General features: G+C 38.3%; 1 long non-coding RNA gene across 1 annotated transcript; it reads left to right on the top strand.

The window, feature by feature from the left end:
• Window positions 1–2,334: 2,334 nt before the first annotated feature.
• Window positions 2,335–7,281, top strand: LOC115925292. Its single transcript, XR_004064609.1, has 2 exons — window positions 2,335–2,558; window positions 7,034–7,281. It is a non-coding gene; the product is annotated as an uncharacterized LOC115925292 (long non-coding RNA).
• The last annotated feature ends 15,461 nt before the right edge of the window (window positions 7,282–22,742 follow it).

Below are 22,742 nucleotides of genomic sequence, written 5' to 3' on the forward strand. Positions count from 1 at the left end.
GAAAAGCGAAAGCATGCTCAAGAAGTAAGTCGTCTTTATCAACAGGGGACGAAGCTAAAGTTCTCAGCGGGAAAATGGCGCCATATGAATGGAACCCCTTTTGATTTTACATCAGACGCCTGAAGGAGAAGTCAGATAGTAAATATATACCTATTCCTCCCGAAATTTTCGCATACTCGTTATAGGTCAGCTAATGCTCAAGGTCGTTAATTGCCATGAGCCATCTGTATATTTTTCATATCTTCTACATTTTGTACTTTCTAGGAGACAGTGATCTCATGAACATGTTGTATACTCATGAGACAGAAGTTCTCTCCTGTATATTTTTCATATCTTCTACATTTTGTACTTTCTAGGAGACTGTGATCTCATGAACATTTATATATTAATGAGACAAAAGTTCTCATGATGAACCTTTCTGTATATTTGTCATGTCTTCTACATTTTGTACTTTTCATGAGGCAGTGATTTTCATGAACATTTTGAATATTCATGAGACAAAACCTTTCATGTAATTTTCATGTACAACTGATGAACTCCATTTAATGAGACAATAATTGTCCATGAACATCCTGTATATTTGTTATATCTTTAACACAATATTAATTGTATAAGTACTTATCAGGTATATTCTACTCTTGTAATGATGATGAACGACTAATAATGTATTCTTTCATTACAGTTCATGAGACTGTGATTTGTAGAAGTCATTTCATATTTTCTATGTCTCTGTGTACCACATTGTACATCTCAAATTATTTTCTACTTCAGCAATGACTACATACTATTTCTGTACATTGACTAGTCTTGAGAAGTATTGCAGTTCCTAACTTATCATGTTTCTTTTAATGTTGCTCTTAATGTTTTTATTGTACAGAGAGGTACCTTCACCTACTCTAGCATAATTGTGTGTTTTTCCCCTCCCTCTCTCGCCTGTGTACACACAGTACAGTCCTGTGTCCACACCTGTTTTTGTTTTATTTCTTTTTAGATTTCCCCCCTTTTTCCTTCTTTGGCATGACTATATTTCTTGAAAATTCTCTCACAAACTCTTTAGCTGTCTTTCCTCAGAGTGCATGGAGTGTTTCAATATTTTGTGTCTATAATTGCCATAATTGTCATCCAACATTATATATGTACTATATCGTATCTTTAGACAGCATGCATTCAAGTAAAATCATGTACACAATATTTGTTGTCAATCCTGAATTTGCATGGCGAGTAATTCAATGCCTAGCGACATCACTGTCCTATTACGTAATCAAACCTTTTAATGTCAATCATGCCATTGTAATGTTGTACATAACTCATGGAATGAGAACTTGCTCATGTGTATAAACTGCTATTCTCGCCTGTTCCCTTTTCATCATATAGATGATTTGGAATCAATTATATCAGATCGGCACGCTCCCTTCAAAGATACCAATTTCAATCAGATTTAATCCAATTGTACTTGAAAGTGAGAGGCACAATAACAATGCAGATATCGACCCTGACAAAAAATATTTTGCATACTACGTTACGTCTACTTCTAATTACTATTAGGTGGTAGATTTTGTGAACAAAACTGTGATTACCAAAAATAATGATACGTTTTCGAATATACATTTCAACGTTAGCAGTATTTTTTAAAATTTTGATTCCTTAAAAAATTTCTTGAGTATTTTAATTTTCCAGTTTGATGTAACTGGCATCTCGGAGACTTGGTTAAGAGACGCTAGTCTGTCAATAAATATGGATGAACATACTTTTATCTGTATGAACAGAAACCATGGTCGTGGCGGGGTTGTTGGAATGTATATAGCGGACTCGCATAATTATTTCCTAAGAGATGACCTGACGCTTGATCCCGGCCCCCCCCCCACTCAGTGTTATTTAGGGTACGCATATGCGTGTTCCAACCGACCCCCCCCCCCTTTTCAGCAAAAGTCCGGTGTGTAAAGTCAATACGGCTCGACCTTTTTCTTTTGTTACGAAAAGGACATTTTGGCAACACGCATGCGGTCATTTTGAAACCTGAGTGGGGGGGGGGCCGGGCGCTTGATTCAGAAAAATGTGACTCCATTTTTATAGAAATAGTTCAAGAAAAGAGAAAGAATATTATAGTTGGTGTGGTATACAAACCCCCAAATATTCAGACCGATATTTTTTCTGAAGCACTGGACATTGTGTTCAACAAAATAACTAGCGACAAGAAAATGTGTTATGGAATGGGTGATTTTAATATCGATTTATTACAACATGATAAAAACAACTCGGTAAAATACTTTATCGATATAGTATTCAGTAACTCATGCTACTCTTTAATCAACAAACCTACACGAATTACGAAGTCATCTGCCACTTTAATAGATAATATACTTACAAATAACTTACTTTCATTTCATGATACTGGTCTATTGTATTGTGATGAATCCGATCACTTGCCTGTCTTTACTATTTCAAAGTTTAATGTTGCTAATGTCAAATCATCGAAAGTAAACATAGGTCACAGAATTATAAATCAGAAAAATATTGAGGCCTTAATTAGGAATTTGCACGAAGTCAACTGGAGGGATGTATATAATAATAATAAAAACTAGAAATTTAATTCGTCACGGAGACGTATAAGGTGGTCTGTCTTCAAGTCTTATAATAGATTATAATATTTACTATATTGAAAAAGGGATAAGTTATATAGACATGTACACAATGATGATTATGATGATGATGATCTTGATAGTAATGATTGTGATGATGATGATCATGATGATGTTGATGAGGATGATGATCACGATTATAAGCGTGATTCTGACATCTTATCGGAAAAATGAGGAGTGATATAGATGACATATAGTCTCAGCGACAACATACTAAAATTTGGGAGACAACTGTTAAATAACAACCGAGATACTGGTCAAAACACATTGTCATGCAGATTGATGTTTTGAAATAAGTGACCTCCCATAGACATAACACGCAAATAAGACAAATTATGCATTGTCGCCTTTAATCGAATATTTTACTATGATGACGTCATCTAAATGAAAAATAAATGTCATATTTCTGGTAGAGAATTAGCTCAGCTACAACATATCGAAAAATGGGAGAAAATGGATCACTGATAAGCGAGATAATCTCAATTAAACAAAGACAAAAATGACGTCATCAACAAAATACATTTTCTTTAGTTTAGATGCAAATATGGTGACTTTGTTTCACTTTGTACGAGTCAGGGTGGTATGAAATCATATCTCCAACTCATGCTTTCTCCAACCATGATATAAAAATTGGGGGTCGATGGACTATCTGAAGAGCTATTTCTATTTTTAAAATGGCATGTTTTTGATCAAATTTGCATTATATTGCCCATAGCAGCACGCGCGGAATTTGAACTTTGACGCACGCTCACGGCCTTATTAAAGGTCAAGAGTGACTGAAATTAATGTAAATTGTCAATTACGTCAAGAGGAATCCAAATCATGTAAACATTTTGAATTTGACGTTTTCCGCGCGCTGTGAGCGCGCGCAACGCGCGCGGGGACACGTACGGACAGAAAATTTTGAAATGCTTAAAATGACCTGATTCGTACTCTCGTTTAATAGTAAGATGATTTTGAGCATTTTGAAATTTTAACGCATGCGTACGCGCGCGTCATGACCTTTATGTGACCTTTGATGACATGACCTTTTGACCCTTGACCTGAAGTATATGTGATATGAATATGAATGACCTTTGCTTATGCATCATGAAGATATGATGGATAACGTGATTTCACAAAATGGCGCCTGGATGACGTCACGATGATTTGATGACCTTGAAAATGTTCATGTCACGTCTCATGACAATGACCTATGACTGTGCCAAATTTGAATAAAATTGACGAAACCGAACTTGAGTTATCTATGGCACAAAAAAGTGTAGGAAATAAAAATAAATAATAATAATAACTAGAAATTTAATTCGTCACGAAGACGAATAAGGTGGTCTGTCTTCATGTCTGATGGTAGATTATACTTTTTACTATATTGAGAAAGGTAGAAGTTATATAGACATGTAAAGAATGATGATGATGATGATGATCTTGATAGTAATGGTGATGACGATGATGACGATGATAATGATAATGTTAATGATATTCATGATCATGAGCATGATCCTGACATCTTATCACAAAAATGAGGGGTTATTTAGATAGCAAATAGTATCAGCTACAACATACTAAAATTTGGGAAAAAACTGTAGAATAAAAACCGAGATACTGGTCAAAACACATCGTCATGCAGATTCATGTTTTGAAAAAAGTGACCTCTCATAGACATAACACGCAAATATGACAAATTATGCATTGTCGCCTTTAATTGAATATTTAACTACGATGACGTCATCCAAATGAAAAATAAATGGCCTTTTCTGATAGAGAATTATCTCAGCTACAACATATCAAAATTTGGGAGAAAATCAATCTCCGATAAGTGAGATAATCTCATTTAAACAAAGACAAAAATGACGTCATCAACAAAATACATTTGTTTGAGTTTAGATGCCAATATGAAGACTTTGTTTCACTTTGTACGAGTCAGGGTGGTATGAAATCATATCTACAACTCATGCTCTTTCCAACCATGATATCAAACTTGGGGGTCGACGGACTATCTAAAGAGCTATTTCGATTTTTAAAATGGGATGTTTTTGCCCATATATGCTATGTATTACAAGAGCTCGCACGCACGGACATTATCTTAAACGGACGCTCATTTCGTTATTAATGGGCAGAAAAAGGTGAGCAATGTATCAAAATGCTTGAAAGAATGTGTCAGATATGATGACGGAAAAAAATTGGCGATTTCATGTTGCCAAATGCCAGGACACGCGAAAACGCACGCCCATGCGCGTGTGCGCGTTTTTTTGCAAAATGCTTAAAATGGCCTGAAACGTATGCAAAATGAATTTGAGACGATTTGAAGCATTTTTATTTTTTGCGCGCGCGCTAACGCGCGGACGTACGCATTCGCGCGCATTTTCTGACCTGAAACTGACCGGACGGAAATTGACCCTAATCATGATAAATATAAATGAGAAATGCCTTTCCGTTATGAAGATATGATCATGAGTAAAAAGTACCCCAAAAAACACAAAATGGCGCCTGGATGACGTCATGAAGACTTGATGACCATGAAAATGTTCCTGTCACGTCTTATGACAATGACCTATGACTGTGCCAAAATTGAACGAAATTGACTAAACTGATCGTGAGTTATCGTCGGAACAAAAAAGTGGGAACAATAAATAAAAATAAAGAATAAATAAATAAATAAATAAATAAAGAAGAAAGAAAATTCTGACGAAAACAATAGGTGATCTGTCGTTGACAGACCACCTAATAATAATAATAATAAAGAAAGAAAATTCTGACGAAAACAATAGGTGATCTGTCGTTGACAGACCACCTAATAATAATAAAGAAAGAAAATTCTGACGAAAACAATAGGTGATCTGTCGTTGACAGACCACCTAATAATAAAGAAAATTCTGACGAAAACAATAGGTGGTCTGTTGATAACAGACCACCTAATAAAGAAAGAAAATTCTGACGAAAACAATAGGTAGTCTGTCGAAGACAGACCACCTAATAATAATAAAGAAAATCCTTCAAAGTTCTAGAAAATGTGCAATTTCAACTTTCGATTGAAAATTCCGACATGATCTCAACATCTGATCAAAAAACAAAGTACACCGGTTTTGTAGCCCATGGTCTCAGCTATAACATACCAAAATTTGGGATGAAATAGAGCACGAATAAGCGAGATAGTGCTCAAAGATTAATGCCATGTAGAGTCACGATGTGAACGAAATTCACCTTCCATAGACAATACACGCAAATGAAGAAAATTCTGACATGTCGCCTTTAATTGAAATTTTCACCATGATGACGTCATCAAAATGGAAAACAATGGACACTGATCTTGTAGAAAATTGTCTCAGCTACAACATATCTAAGTTTGGAAGTAAATCAATCAATATTTACAGAGATACAATCAATTTGCCATACATATGATGACGTCATAATATGCAAATTCGTTTTTTGAGTTCCAAGGCCATTATGAGGATGTCACGATATATATAATGGCCAAATGAGACCTAAAATCATATTTCCAACTCATGTTCTATCCAAATATGAGAAAAAATTGGGGGTTTTGTGGACTTCCTAAAGAGCTATAATGGATTTTGTATAGGCACGTTTTTGCCCATATATGCTATGTATTACAAGATCACGCGCGTACGGACATGTATTTTAAACGGACGCTAATTCCGTCAATAATGGTCATGAAAAGCTAAACATGGTATCAAATTGTTCGGAAAAAGATAAGGAATACCCTCGTCAAAAAGACGTACTGAAAATTATTCTTCGTTTGGCCGCTACGAACGAAAACGCGCAAAAATGCGTGTTTTGCGTGATTTTTATGAAATGCGTAAAATGGCCTGAAACGTATCCAAAATGAATTTGAGGCGATTTGGAGCATTTTGAAATTTGCGCGCGCACTGACGCGCGGACGTACGCGTACGCGCGCGTTTTTTGACCTGAAATTGACCGGACTGATATTGACCTTGATCATGGTAAATATGAATGAGAAATGGCTTTCAGTTATGAAGTTATGATCATTTGAGATTTTCCAAAAAAAACACAAAATGGCGCCTGGATGACGTCATGAAGACTTGATGACCTCGAAAAGGTTCCTGTCACGTCTTATGGCAATGACCTATGACTGTGCCAAAATTGAAAGAAATTGGACGGTTCAATTTTGAGTTATCGTGCACACAAAAAAGTGGAAGAAATAAAAATAAAGAAATAAAGAAAGAAAATTCTGACGAAAACAATAGGTAGTCTGTCGAAGACAGACCACCTAATAATAATAATAATAATGATAATGGGTTCTTGTATAGTGCACATGTCAGTCAGATTTGACCCTCCTGGCGCTCCCGATTATTACCCTGGCTTTAGCACGGCTGCCATAATGCGCTTTAGCATTTCAAGGAATAAACTCCTACCAGGTATATGCTGCAGAAGATCCAAACGATAGTTATAATATTTCTCAAAAAAAAATTCGTGCATTGTATGATAAGCATTTTCTAATTGTATTAGAAAAAAACAAAAAACAAGAAATTAAAATGTTGGATGACGGATGGAATGTTACAGTCGATCCGTCATAAGAATAAATTATAAAAAATGTATTTACGTAACCCATCAGACCAAAATGCTTATGTGTATAAAAACTATCGTAACCTACTCACAGGATTAACTCGTAAAGCAAAATCTCAGTATTTCCATGATAAATTTGTACTTAATTAATCTAATGTAAATCGTACGTGGCAAACGATCAATTCACTACTTAACAAAAGTAAGTCAGCTGAGAATTCTGTATTTAATTATAACGGGGACATCGCTACAGAACCTGACATTATTTCGAACTCCTTTAATGACTTATTTACAAGCATTGGTTCATCTTTAGCAAATAAAATCCCAGGTACCCAAACGAATTATTGACTCTTTGTATTTATATCCTACTAGGGAAAACGAAATTTGTAATATTGTTAGTACTTTTGGAAACAAAAAAAGCTGTAGGTTTGGACGAACACAGTCCAAGAGTCATTAAACAGGTCATTATATACATCTGTAGACCACTATGCCATATATTCAACCTTTCATTATTAATCGGAGTTTTTCCAGATGAGCTAAAGAAAGCTAAAGTAACACCAGTGTTTAAATCTAGTGGCAAGCGTGAACTTCCTACCCTTCCGTATAAATTCAAATGAAATATTATATTTTTTTGGTTTACCCAATGAGGGACAATAACGAGAGATGAGATATAATTTAATGAAGTGACCATCGTTCAAAACACAACTACTTATCCCCTTATACAATAAATTTACCCAAGAGAAAAATGAATCCCCTAAACCGAACAATTTCAATATTTGAAATAAATATCTATGAGATACAAAGACGAAAGCTTTCTCAAAATCAACTGCACACAAAAACCCTTTTCCTTTTTCCCTATAATGCAAAGAATAAAATAACATATCATCTTTCAATCGTATAGCTTCCACAATATTTCTATCTTTTATATATCCAGCTTGATCATGATAAATTATTTCATTGAAAACATCTTTCATCCTCTTTGCTAGAACCTTAGAGATAAGTTTATAATCTATATTCAAAAGCGTGATGGGTCGATAATTTTGTTATATGGAGAGTATCTTTAGCTTTTTTCTCAATTAAGGTAATAACCCCTTGTTTGTGAGATGCCGTTAATTTACCCCTTTTCATATGTTTCATTCAATACTTTTACTAACAAATCACCCAAAGCTGGCTCAATTGTAAACCCAACATTTCCCAAAGTTTCATTCAATATCATTTCTTCTGAGACCTTCAAACATTCAAGTTTTAATAGTAAATTTACCTTCACAGATGTCCCCATTGTGTTCAATTAACTTTAAAATATCTTTTTTTTTAAAAGATAGTTTTTATTTGTTTCAGCCCTTAATGAATATAAATGTTTATAAAATAGTTTAATTTCCTTTGAAAGTTCCTCCTTATCTCTAGTAGTTTCCCAATTTTCTCGATACACTTTCCGACGTTTCCACATACTGCACAAACTAAAACCCACTTGAGCGCCATAATCCCCTCCTACCGTCCTCATGCCCATGCATCACTCTCACCCTTCTCTTTCTCTCTCTCTCTTCTCTCCCTTCCTCCCCCTCTCCCTCTGTTCCTCACTTTCCCCTTCTAGTCCTCTCTTCCTTTCCATCTCTCGCGCGCTTCTCCCCTCTCTCTTCTTCTTCCTCTTGAATAGCCTCCTCTCTCTCTGTCTTTCTTTCCTCCATTTCTCCCTCTTGTCAGGAGGAATTGATTTACTATTGAGTAAAGATACAGATTCATTTTTGAATTTACAAATCATATAAACATGTCACCTTCATAGGAAATTTAAAGATAGAAACTCACCTCTGATAAGCAAGATCCTCCTTGTACATACAGCGTCAGCCAAAGGAAGAGAATTGTATACGCCACGCCGATGCCTCTACAGATCATCTAACATGAGCCGAAAAACCGTTCAAAAATGTACTTGACGTTTTTTGCTGAATGCCTCTACAAAAGTTGAACCTCGTCCGTGAAGACTAGCAAACTGCTATTTGAACAAAATCATGGGTTGTCTGCAGGTATTTCCTCCAATTATGCGGCATTAATTGTTAAAACTCTAATCGACGCTATAATCTATTAGTTACAAAGTCGATACTGTATTCACCGACAGCACTGCATGAATGTATAATGTCACCCTCGTCCTCCGTTATTTTTTTCAATTTCAATTCGTTTTATTTATCCATTTAAAATAAAAAATCAATATACAAATCATGCATGTATGAAAATTATACAGTTTAAATGGTCAGGGTACCCCTAAAAGCCAAGGCTTGATGAATGGGGTACCCAAAACATAAAGAAATATACATACAATAAACATGAGATACAAAACAAACTTAATTTAAAAAAAAAAAAAAAAAAAAAAAAAAAAAAAAATGATGAGGTTATGAAAGCAGTAGCAATCGCTCATACTTTGGAAGGTGTTTATAGCATAGCGAGTTGTCGTTAAGCTCGGATGGTCATGACGAATGTTAAAGACCCACTAGAAGGGGATCTATTGAATGGATTCCATATTTCAATACGTATTTTCACGCCCCTAGTAAACTAACAACATCCCAAAGAACAATGAGAATGCACGAACCGTAACACGTGGGCGTCGTCCTCTATCAAATTGCTTTCATAGTAAATATTTCTATAGTAAAAAAAATATTTTGTTAGGTGGTCTGTCGTAGACAGATCACCTATTGATTTCGTCATAATTTTCTTTCTTTATTATTTATTTATTTATTTATTCTTTATTTTTATTTATTGTTCCAACTTTTTTGTTCCGAAGATAACTCAAGATCGGTTTAGTCAATTTCGATCAATTATGGCACAGTCATAGGTCATTGCCATAAGACCTGGCAGGAACATTTTCAAGGTCATCAAGTCTTCATGACGTCATCCAGGCGCCATTTCGTGTTTTGGGGGGTACTTTCGACTTTTGATCGTATCTTCATAACGGAGAGTCATTTCTTTTTCATATTTATCATGATTAAGGTAAATATCCATCCGGTCAATTTCAGGTCAAAAAACGCACGCACATGCGTACGACCGCGCGTCAACGCGCGTGCAAAATTTCAAAATGCTCGAAATCGTCTCAAATTCATTTTGCATACGTTTTAGGCCATTTTAAGCATTTTGCAAAAGAACGCGATCACGCGCATGCGCGCGCGTTTTCGCGCGTCATGATATTTTGCAACTTAGAATCGCCGAATTTTCTGAATCATCAAATTCGGCACATTTTTCAAAGCATTTTGATATCTTGTTCACCTGTTTGTGAACGTTAATAACGGAATGAGCGTCCGTTTAAGATACATGTACTTGCGTGTGAACTCTTGTAATACATAGCATATATTGGCAAAAACATGCCTATACAAAATCCATTGTAGCTCTTTAAGATGCCAGTTGACCCCTAATTTTATTTTCATATTTGGATAGAGTATGAATTGTAGATATGATTTCATGTCTCATTTGACCCTCAATGAACTCATGACGTCATCATAATGGCCTCTGAACTCAAAATTTTTATTTGCTTATTATGACGTCAGCATATTTTTAGAATATTGATTGTATCTCTGTAAATATTTATCGATTTTCTTCCAAATCTGGATATGTTCTAGCTGAGACAATTCCCTACGAGTGCATTTTTCACAATTTTTCATTTTGACAAAGGCATCATGGCGTATTTTTGCGATTAAAGGAGGCATGGCAATTTTTCACATTTTGCGTGTATTCTCTATAGGACATGACTTATTCTCAAAACCGGATTCTACATTCCCGTCTTTCGCGAGCAAAATCATCATGATCATCATTGTTTATATGTTTATATCATTTTTCCCATTCTTAAATCTATCATAAGAAGTGAAGACAGACCACCTAATTCGTCCCCATGACGAATTAAATTTCTAGTTCATTTTAGTTCTGGTTTTGGTTATAAACAATCTGCACCCAGGTCGAAAAACCGGTATAAACCAGTAGGCAACTGGCACCGGCGAAGCCAGGATTTCTCAATAGGGGGAGGGGGGTTGACGTGAAGGATCGACTAAGCAGGGGGAAGAAATCCGCATTACTACCACTCTTACATGCAGGCCCCGCTGAATGGTTTTCAAAGTAGGTTGGAGGAGGCTCAAGTATTTACGATCAGGTAGAGCGTAGTGTAAATTGGCGTGGGGTCTAGGGGCAAAGCCCCAAAAGGGAAAAGAGGCGGAGCCCCCGGCAGCTCAAGGGGTATGGGAATTTGATTACGGTCAGATAAGCATAGTTTGAACTGCCAAATCAACTGGTAATCATCTAATGATTTCCAACTGGTGAAAGCAATGTGTAGGCTAGCCTCTTGTCGATGGCCCTGGTGCTGTTGGAGTCCGTAAATTCTGACGAGCGAAGCGAGCCAGAAACAAGCGCCTCGTTTCTGGGTCGCTGCGCTCGCCAGAACTTACGGACTCCAACAGCGCCAGGGCCATCGACAAGAGACTACGTGTAGGCCTGATCATCTACTGGTTTTCAACTGGTAATCATCGTCTGGTTTTCAACTGATAATCATCTACTGGTTTTCAACTGGTAAAGCAACTGGCAATCAGTTACTGGTTTTCAACTGGTAAAGAAACTGATAATCATCTACTGGTTTTTAACTGGTAAATCAACTGGTAATCATCTAGTGGTTTTCAACTGGTAAATCAACTGATAATATAAAATAGTCTGAGATGTCAACTGTTTTTTTCAACTGGTCCCATTTGGTGGTGTGTCAATTTCCTTATTAAAAACCAGTTTAATATACTGGTTTCAACTGGTTAGTTGACTTTTTAACTGGAACCTGTTGACCAGTTGGATACTGGTCCCCGTTAAACAGGTCTTCGACCGGCAGGCGCACCGGAAGTAGTTTGGGATTGTGGGGGGGGGGGGGGGCAAACATTCCAGGGGGCTCACCTTGCAGGGGCAGTGACGTAATGAGAAAAAAAAACGTTAGGAAGGGGGGGGCAGACGAAAAATCTGCATCACCACCAGTCTTACACGTTACATGCAGGTCCCGCGGAACGTTTTTCGAATGGGAGTATTAACGATCAGGTAGAGCGTAAATTGGCGGGGGGTCCAGGGCATGAGCCTCGGCAGGGGGTCAAGGGGTTGAGCCCCCGAAAGTTCAGGTTTTTTTTATAGGTATTTACTGACGGTAAAATGAGCATCCAGGGCCCCTCTTAATGGCCATTGACGTGTTTCAGGGAGGGGAAGCGCCCCCAGAAGCTCAGAGGTTTTAATATTTAACTACGGTCGGATGAACATCCAGGGGCAGCCTAAGGGCCCTTGGTGGGGTCCAGGGGGCATAGCCCCCGGAAGCTCAGGAGTTTTAGGTACTTAATTACGGTCAGATGAGCATCCAGGGGCCCGCCTTAGGGACCTTGGTGGGGTCCAGGGGGCATAGCCCCCGGAAGCTCAGGGGTTTTAGGTATTTAATTACGGTCAGATGAGCATCCAGGGGCCCGCGTTAGGGCCCTTGGTGGGGTCCAGGGGGCATAACCCCCGGAAGCTCGGGTTTTTAGGTATTTAATTACGGTCAGATGAGCATCATGGGGTAGAGACCCCGGAAGCTCAGGGGTTTTAGGTATTTGATTACGGTCAGATGAGCATCCAGGAGACCGCCTTAGGGCCCTTGATGGGGTCCAGGGGGCAGAGCCCCCGGAAGCTCAGGGGTTTTAGGTATTTAATTACGGTCAGATGAGCATCCAGGAGACCGCCTTAGGGCCCTTGGTGGGGTCCAGGGGTGGAGCCCCCGTAAGCTCTGTGGTTTTAGGCATTTAATTACGGTCAGATGAGCATTTTTTATACCTTATTTGTGACATTGGCAGGTCACTTTTTTTTTCTCTCCGTCTTTCTTTCTTTTTCTCTTTAACTTATTTTTTTCAAAAAGTGAAGGGGAGGGGGGGAGGGGACTCGAGCCCAGCCACTTTGCAGACCTTGACATAAAGGCTTCTAACTAAGCGTATTTTTCGCCCGACTGTAATTTGGGAATTTCTTATTTTCCAACAAACGCACAAATAAAAAAGGTATGACTTACCAAAAAATGGAGAAAAATTACCGGAAAATCATGTCATAACAGCAACATTTGTAAATCATCAATTAAACCATCAAACTATCAAGGATCTCGCAACTATACTACTGAAAATGTATATGGATATACAAGAAATTGTTTTTTTTTAATTTTTTCCATCAAAATAAGTAGGAGTTAGCACAAGATAAGTATTTAGGCCTACTTCAAGTTCAGAGATGTAAACATCATGGCCCACGACACCTCAAAATGTCATTACACCTGTTATGTTTTACTCTTTTTTTTTTTCGTCACCACAGGAGCGGGGGATGTCTTAATAATATTATTAAAGATAAAAGGTAAAATATACTTTTTTTAAAGACCAATATTTTAGCCATGTGACCCCCCCCCCCCCCCCCCCCCCCCCCACAGCTATGCCACAGCCGTAAGGTTGTCCCCCATCCAATATTCCCCTTTGTTATTTGCATTTTGTTTATTGCTTATTTCAGTATGAATAGAGACCCTTATTTTGTATTATGAATAGCGACCCTCTTCTCGTAGTATGAATAGCGATAATATCTCGATAATCTTTATTATGTGATGCCTTTACAAAAGTCCTCACTGGGTTTTAAAAGATTCTATTTCCTTCAGGTCATGCTTGGTCATGATTATGTTTAATCCTAAACAAATTACCGTTTTTCAAAACAATGTAACTCAGTGAAGCGTGTATAGATTAATGTAATCAATGCATTATTTGAAAGCATATCTACAATCAGGGGCGGCGATTTCTTTTTATGACCGGGGGGGGACGATATGCGAGGAACGAGGGAGGAGTGACGTAATGAGCCAAAACGTTTTTTTTGGGGGGGAGGGGGAGAAAAAAATCCGCATCATCATCGCTCTTACGTGTTACATGCAGGCCCCGCGGAACCGTTTTTCAAAGTTGGAGGGGGGGGGTAAAGTATTTGCGATCAGATAGAGCAAAGCAATTAAGTTGGGTGTAACTTTGGCGTGGGGTCCAGGGGCAAAGCCATGGCGGGGGTCAAGGGGCGAAGCCCCCAGAAGCTCAGCGGTTTTAGGCATTTAATTACGATCAGATGAGCATCCAGGGGCCGCCTTATAGGGCCCTTGGTGGGGTTTAGGGGGCGGAGCCCCCGTAAGCTCAGGGTTTTAGGCTTTTGAATATGTTCAGATGACCATCCAGAGGCCCGCTTAGGGCCCTGGTGGGGTCCAGGGGTCTGAGCCCCCGGAAGCTCAGGTGTTTTAGGAATTTAATTATGGTCAGCTGAGTAACCAGGTACAAGCCTTAGGGCCCTTGGTGGGGTACAGGGGGCAGAGCCCCCGGAAGCTTTGGGAAAATCATTAAAATCAGTAACACTTGTAAATTAGTAACTGGTATCGAATTAGAAATAAACCACGTTTGAATTTTATCGGGTGGGGGGGGGGGGGACTGCCCAAAGCACGAGTGAGTGAGCAAAGTGAACGAGAGGGGTCAAGGTAAATTATATTCCTTAGCAAAACTATAGTATGAAAACAAACAAAATTCCTGTTTCACACTTCATTTTTCTACAAATTAATTGTACATTTTGAAGGATATTATGCGAGGGAGCATAGCTCCCGAGCCAGAAGATTTTTGCATTTTTATTTGTCTAAATGCTGCACTCTTGGGCCCTCCAAAGCTTAATAGCGTGTTGCAGTCTTTAGTCAGTATTTGCTGTACATTATTTTTGAGTACTTTTTCAAATTTTCCGGGGGGGACGATCCCCCCCCCTACAAAAATCGAGGGGGGACGTGTCCCCCCCCCCCCCCCCGTCCCCCCCCCCCCCCGGGACCGCCGACCCTGTCTCCAATCATAATAATAATAATAATAATGGATATTTATATAGCGCACATATCCACCCTGCGGGGTGCTCAAAGCGCTCCAATATTAGCCCGGCTCTGCTAGGCTACCGATTTCGGTGCTCACAGCATTCAAGGAATTCCTTCCTACCGGTCTCCATTACACCTGGGTGGAGTGTGGCAAATGTAAACCATACAGCTCAGTTCGTTCACGATAACTCTTTGATTTCTGCTTTATTCTGTTCTTTCCGTGACTCACTGTATATAACAATATAAAAATACAAATACGACAATCATGGAATGCCACTGGGGACATCATTATATTCATAACAAAACAAAAAATCAAACAGGTAACGAATTCATGAATATGAAAAACACATAGCATTTCAATGAATGGGAGATGTTTGAAACTTGTCATAACCTTGAAATTACAAGAGAATTGAACACGGAATTAAACAACCTCTATATGGTTACATATAGTGGTTTAACATTGATTTAACATTGATTAATTCATGGTCAAGCGATCAGGCTTTTTATATAGCCTTGGATTCATGGAGTTAATTTCTGGGATTTCTTTAATAACTTGCCCGTGAATATTCTTTTTTGGGGGGCACCCTTGATTTGGGCCCCCTACGGGCCAGAGCAAGCTAACTAATTTTGGGTTGCCCTGACCGCGTCCTTGCATGCCCGTCGGGCTGGGTTCATATCCGGGTCATCATGGACTTGCTATATACCCCCCTTATTTAGGCGCACCGGAAGCAGTTTGGAATAGGGGGGGTGGACAAACCGTCCCTTTTTTCACGAAGTGACGGTAATGAGGAAAATCACATATAATTTCAGGGTTTTTTTTGTTGTTGAATTTTTGGACATCATTCACTAACATGTTAAACCTCACAACAGTTTGAACCACAATAATATCCAATTATGTCACTATGACAATGACGTAAACAGGAAAATACCTAGTAAAAGGATTCCCTGTTTTCACGAAGTGACGGCTAAGTACGCGCTGCGCTTACAGCCGGCCGTCACTTCGTGAAATTCTCGTCCACTCTTTTTCTGCTTTTATTTGTTTCACGAAGTGACGGGAGTGAAAATTTCGCAATTCGGAACAATGACAGACCATGAAAAGGTGAGTTTGTTATATATTTTTTTAAAGGTAAAGTAATGTGGTACACTATTTTGAGTCATTCTGATTCTTTGTAAGCAATGATTAATATGTCCATGAGCGCAGAAATGTATACAAAATGCACCGCCGTTCCACACATCGCCCCATATACCTATTTTCATGTAAGTGAATAAAGGAGTGAAGTATGTGATGCAAAACTAAAACGACCAAATCATGTCTGAACAAACATACATCTAGACTAAATACCTTAAGTGGAGGGTCTTTCTTATATCACATTAAATATTGATTTAATAAGTTTTTTTAATTATTTTACATCTGCTTAAGTTGGGAATAAGAACGAAATTTTACTTTTAGCGAAAGTTGGACTTAAAGTTTAGCACCTACTTTTGTTTTAGTTTTAGTTTTACTTGTACTTTTAGTATTAGTAGTTTAGCTAATTATACATTTTATTTAGAGTCTATTTATGCCAGCCACTAGTCAGTGATCTAGAGGTGAGTAGATCCGGATCTAGACAAAACTGTGACTTAAATTGTAAAGGTGTGCTTAGGGTGTATTCACGGCTCAAAGCCCAAGGCCAACATGGCCAAGGGCAAGGGGAGTTGTGAAAGTTATCATCTTCTACTTCTACTTCTATTCTACTACTTGTCAAAGCCTGTTCAGCTGAGATGGCATGGGATATGTAGACCCTCCTGTTTAACTGATAGGGAATTCACTGACTCAGAGTCGCCTTTCAAGCAAAAAGGGACATGAATAAACAGTTATTTAAAAAAATGAAAATCAAATAGTGATCTACGGTCCTACCCTGAAAATGACTAAATGGCACCATCCGGAAATGGGATACTTTTGTTTGGAGACTGAAGTAATCTCATGAGTAGTCTACCAGTTGGGGAACAATGCACACACGTTTAGCTTATTTTCTTCCATTGTCTGTACTCAAAGTGTGTTTTAAAGGCCACACTCTAGTATCCTTGGTCCCTCACCCTATAAAATAATTCTTTTTAACAATTGTTCTTGATACCAGCAAATGTTGCCCGACTCCACTCCGTGTTTTAAAGAATTTTCCAAGCAAGCACCATACCAGATGATGTACATGTCACAACACTGCACAGGAGAATATACAGGAATAACCTACACTTCAGTGGTAATGATTATGATGATGTTTTTGCTTTCACTTCGTTTCAGATGCAGTAGATACAATTTGTGCTTATATGAAGGAAGCACTAGGACTGGTATATCTACTTTTCAACAATGCTGCAGACCAGATACAAATCCAGGTGAGAATAGTTTTCATGGTCTGTGAAAGAAAATCACACATTAGCAGCATATAGAGAGTTATGATTAATCATGACCGGTCGGTATAATGCCATCCATTGATTTGCGCTCACTACCGAACTTGCGATCGATAAAGAGCTTTGAAATACACTGCTATTATATATGATGGCTACATAAGCAATTAAATATTAACAGGGAGATATAGATATGGAGTATGTAATGCACTTAGCAGACATAGTACAAAGCTGGAAAGGAACGTGTTTCTAATTTTGGCGAAGGCTATATATGTACATGACCATTTGTATATAATATTTTCATTGGGGTGGTAGTTGTTTGGTAGGAGCAATTGAAAACGTCTGTTTGGGGTCAGTTATGCCTAGTGATTAATTTGATGTACAAAAAATAATATTAGATGTATTTCTTTACCTCTGCTTGCAACAACAAAAAAGAAGGGAAATAAGTTGTACTGTAATATTATTTCTTTTATTCTACAAAATTAGATTGGATACAGGGAACGACATGTTGGTTAGATGGGTCCTTGATAATTCACTGAACACAGAGATGCAGATGTGACTTGGCATGGTGACCTCAAAGTGGGAGCGGTATGGAATTGTTGAAGCAATTCACTGAATACAGTCAGAGCTGCAGATGTGACTTGGCATGGTGACATCAAAGTAGTTCAGATGGCTTCGATGGCGATTCTCATAATGAGCTACTGCCTATGCTTGTGAACAAGTCAAAAGGTATCTTCTTCCCTTCTTGATCGTTTCCAACTAGTTGAAATTTGAGATGTTCATAATTAATTGTTTTTAATGTTCATGTCTCTTAGTTTAAGGGAATGAGTGGTCCTATCGAGGTCAGCATCTAACTTTTTTTTTAAATCCTTAACAAAAATTGCTAATACTAAGGTTATACCAATTAAAGTATCTAATTTAAGAGCCTCTCTAAAAGTTGGTACCAAAACTACACAAAATAATTTCATCTAATCATAAATATAATGCACTGTTAAGTTCCCTTTCATAATTGACATTCTGATAATGATTTTCTATTGATTTTGACTTGGATTTTTTTATTGATTTTTCTTTCTCTTATTTCCTTTTGCTTTCAAGCAGTCTAGATCAAGAATCTTCGCTGCTTCACTATCGCTTGGATGACATATGTGTGAAGAAACTTGAATAACTTTTGTTGAAGAGCATGTTTAAGGAACTACAATCATATTGATCGTTGTGGCAATGCTTCAATGTTACAATACCTCAATCTCTCTTTTATACTGTTTAATTGTAAACATTTTGAATATCATATAGAAAACTCCACTCATAATTAGGTGGTCTGTCGATGACAGATCACCTATTGATTTCGTTAGAATTTTATTTCTTTATTTCTTTATTTCTTTATTAGGTGGTCTGTCGATGAGATCACCTATTGATTTTGTTAGAATTTTCTTTCTTTATTCTTTCTTTATTCTTTATTTATTAGGTGGTCTGTCAATGACAGATCACCTATTGATTTCGTTAGAATTTTCTTTCTTTATTTCTTTATTCTTTATTTATTAGGTGGTCTGTCGATGACAGATCACCTATTGATTTCATTAGAATTTCCTTTCTTTATTTCTTTATTCTTTATTTATTAGGTGGTCTGTCAACGACAGATCACCTATTGATTTCGCTAGAATTTTCTTTATTCTTTCTTTCTTTCTTTCTTTATTTTTATTTCTTCCGTACACTTTTTTGTGCACACGTTTACTCGAAATCGACATGGTCAATTTCCTTCAAATTTTTGACAGTCATCAAGCCCTATGCTTTCAAGTCTAATTTACTTTTTCAAGGTCATTAGGTCATCGTGACGTCATCCAGGCGCCATTTTGTAAAAATCAGGTCATTATCATATCTCAATAACGAGTCATCAAAGATCAACCATATTTGGAATACATCAACTTCAAGTCAAAGGTCAACTAAAAATGTCAACAAAATCCGTGCGCGCATCAAAATTTTAAAATGCTCAAATTCATTCCAAATTTTTTTTGCACACGTTTCAGGCCATTGTAAGCATTTTCAAAATTTGCGCGCGAGCACTTATATTTTTGCGCGTTTCCGCGCGTAACCGCGCGTACTAACATTTTGCAACATGGAATTGCCAAATTTTCACTTTTATATTTATTACATTTTTCCAAGCATTTTGATACCTTGTTCACCTTTTTTTGACCAGTAATAACGCAATGAGCGTCCGTCAAAGTTTACAGTACGCGCGGATCTGCGCTATCTGTATCCACAATACATGTGCAAAAACATGCCTATACAAAATTCATTGTAACTCTTCAGAATGGATGGTTACCCCCCATTTTTTTTTAAATATTTGGATAGATTATGAGTCGGAGATATGATTTCATGTCTCATTTGACCCTCAATTAACTCATGACGTCATCATAATGGCCTCCAAACTCAAAATTTCAATTTTCATATTATGACGTCAGCAGATTTTTGGAAAATTGATTGTATCTCTGTAAATATTGATCATTTTTCTTTAAAATTTTGATATGTTCTACCTGAGAATATTTTCTACAAATGTAGTCGCCACGATATTTTATTTTGACAATGGTATCATGGCGTATTTTTGCGATTAAAGGAGGCATGTCAATGTTTTACATTTTGCGTGTATTCTCTATGGGACATGACTTTTTCTCAAAACTGGATTCTACATTCTCGTCTTTCGCGAGCAATATCTCCGTCGTTTTATCTTTGTTTACGCTGAGCTTTAAGTAGGTGTTAGCTGAGACAATAAGCTATCACAAGTGTGCCCTTTATTTTTCGATCAGATGCCGGGATCATGCTCATATTTCACTTACAAAGTGGGATTTGAGAATTCCATTTTCCGTTTACGCGCACGTTTGTGTTCGTAATGGTCGTACGCAACCTAAAATCTCCTTTTTTTTTGTCTATCATAGTATTGCCAATTTTATTCCGAACAATTTGATACCATGTTTATCTCTTTATGATCATTAATAACGAAATGAGCGTCCGTTCAAGGTAAATTCCGTTCGAACACTCAATTAACTCATGACGTATTTATGATGGCCTCCGTTCAAGGTAAATGTCTGTGCGTGCGAGCTCTTGTAATACATAGCATATATGGGCAAAAACATGCCTATACAAAATCCATTGTAGCTCTTTAGGATGCAAGATGACCCCAATTTTTTTTTCATATCTTGATAAAGTATGAGTCGGAAATATGATTTCATGTCTCATTTGACCCTCAATTAACTCATGACATCATCATAATGGCCCTCCGAACTCAAAATTTCAATTTGCATATTATGACGTCCATCATATTTTTGGAAAATTAATTGTATCTCTGTAAATATTGATCGATTTCATCCAAATTTTGATATGTTTTAGCTGAGACAATTCTCTACAGATCAGGCGCGGATCCAAGATTTCTTAGGGGGGGGCCCAAATTTGAAATTATGCGAGCCAAATATTGGTACGTAATGGTGACCAGCAGTGACGTAATGCAGGGGGATGTAGGGAGGGGTGAGTTTCCCCCCTCCCTCCTCTGCAAAGCGCGGAAGCTATATATGACGTTTCATTAAAGTATTAGAGAAAGAAGACAAGTCGTTGTACCGTTCTCGACTCTTAATCCTTCTCTTAATTCACCCCCCCCCCCCTCCGCGCAGCGCGGAAGCTTTGACGTTTCATTAAACTATTATTGAAAGAAGACGATTCGTTATAGCGTTCTCGAAAATTATCCTCGTTTGAATGCAATTTTCCCCTCCCGCGTGAAGCGCGGAAACTTTTACGTTTCATTAAATCATTGACGAAAGAAAACGATTCGTTGTACCGTTCTCGACTCTTAATCCTTGTCTTAATTCAGCCCCCCTCCCCCCCCCCCCCCCCCCCCGTCTCGCGCGAAGCGCGGAAGCTTTTACGTTTCATTAAATCATTGGAGAAAGAAAGCGATTCGTTGAATCGTTCTCGACTCTTAATCCTTGTCTTAATTCAACCCCCCCCCTCCGCGAAGCGCGGAAGCTTTGACGTTTCATTAAATTATTAAAGATAGAAGACGATTCGTTGTACCGTTCTCTATACTCTTAATCCTTGTCTTAATTCAGTCCCCCCCCCCCCCCCGCGAAGCGCGGACGCTTTGACGATTTATTAAATTATTAGAGATAGAAGACGAATCGTTGTACCGTTCTCTATACTCTTAATTCTTGTCTGAATTTCAAAGATGTTTTTTGTCTGCTACTTTTTCTCCCTACGTCCTCTTCCTTTCCTCTCCTCTCTATTTTTTTCTACCCCCCCCCCCCCTGGCTACGCGCCTGCGGTCAGATAAACAAATTTTGATACCTTGTCCGACCCGAGAAGCTCAGGGGTTTTAGGCATTTGATTACGGTCAGATGAACATATTTTTATACCTTATTTGTGACACTGGCAGGACACTAATTGGCGTGAGGTCCAGCGGGCGAAGCCCCCAGAAAACAGGGGTTTTAGGCATTACATTTCCGTCAGATTAGCATCCAGGGGAGTCTAGGGCCCTAGGCGGGGTGCAAGGGACGGAACCCCGGAAGCTCAGGGGTTTTTAGGCGTTTAATTTCGGTCAGATGAGCAGCTAGTTAACTTTTTTTTCTCTCTTTATTTCTATTTCTCTTTACTATACCTTTTCAAAAAAAAGTGGAGGGGAGGGGGGGGGAGCTCGAGGCTTGCGATTCCAGCCGATCCCCGGGCCCTAACTTTTCTCAAGAATCATATTTCTTGCCTGGCTGTAAATTTAGGAACTTGTCATTTTCCAACAAACGCATACAAAAGTATAATTTACTAAAAACTGAGGAAAAATCTCGGAAAGAATTCAGCATTATTTGTAAGCCACCGTTATGGAATTAGAAATTAACCACGTTTGAATTTGAATTCCCCAAGCCCCCCCCCCCCCTATCAGTACGCCAGTGCCCCCCTTTTCTTCTTTCTCTTTTTTATTCTTTCCCTTTCTCTCCTCCTTAAGGTTTGTCGAGGGGTGGGGGGCAAGGGCCTTTCGGTCCCCACCCCGATCCACACGTTGTTGGTGGGATTAACCGGAACTGATCTCACGTTCTTTTCACCCTTTTCTTTTCTTCTTCCTCTTTTTTGTTCCCTTTTAGCTCTCCTCTTTCCCTTTTTCTTCTTTCTCTCTTTGTTATAGCGGGGGCGGGGGAGGTAAGGGCCTTTTGCCCCTCCCCGATCCACCGGGGAAAATTGCAAATGATATCCCCTTTCTTTTCTTTTCTTCTTTTTCCTTCCCTTTATCTCCTCTTACCCTTTCCCTTTCCTTCCTTTTCTCTTTTTTTTTTTATTAGAGGGGGGGGGTG

The sequence above is a fragment of the Strongylocentrotus purpuratus genome, unplaced genomic scaffold (assembly GCF_000002235.5).
Source record: "Strongylocentrotus purpuratus isolate Spur 01 unplaced genomic scaffold, Spur_5.0 spur5_scaffold_18, whole genome shotgun sequence".
NCBI lineage: Eukaryota > Metazoa > Echinodermata > Echinoidea > Camarodonta > Strongylocentrotidae > Strongylocentrotus > Strongylocentrotus purpuratus.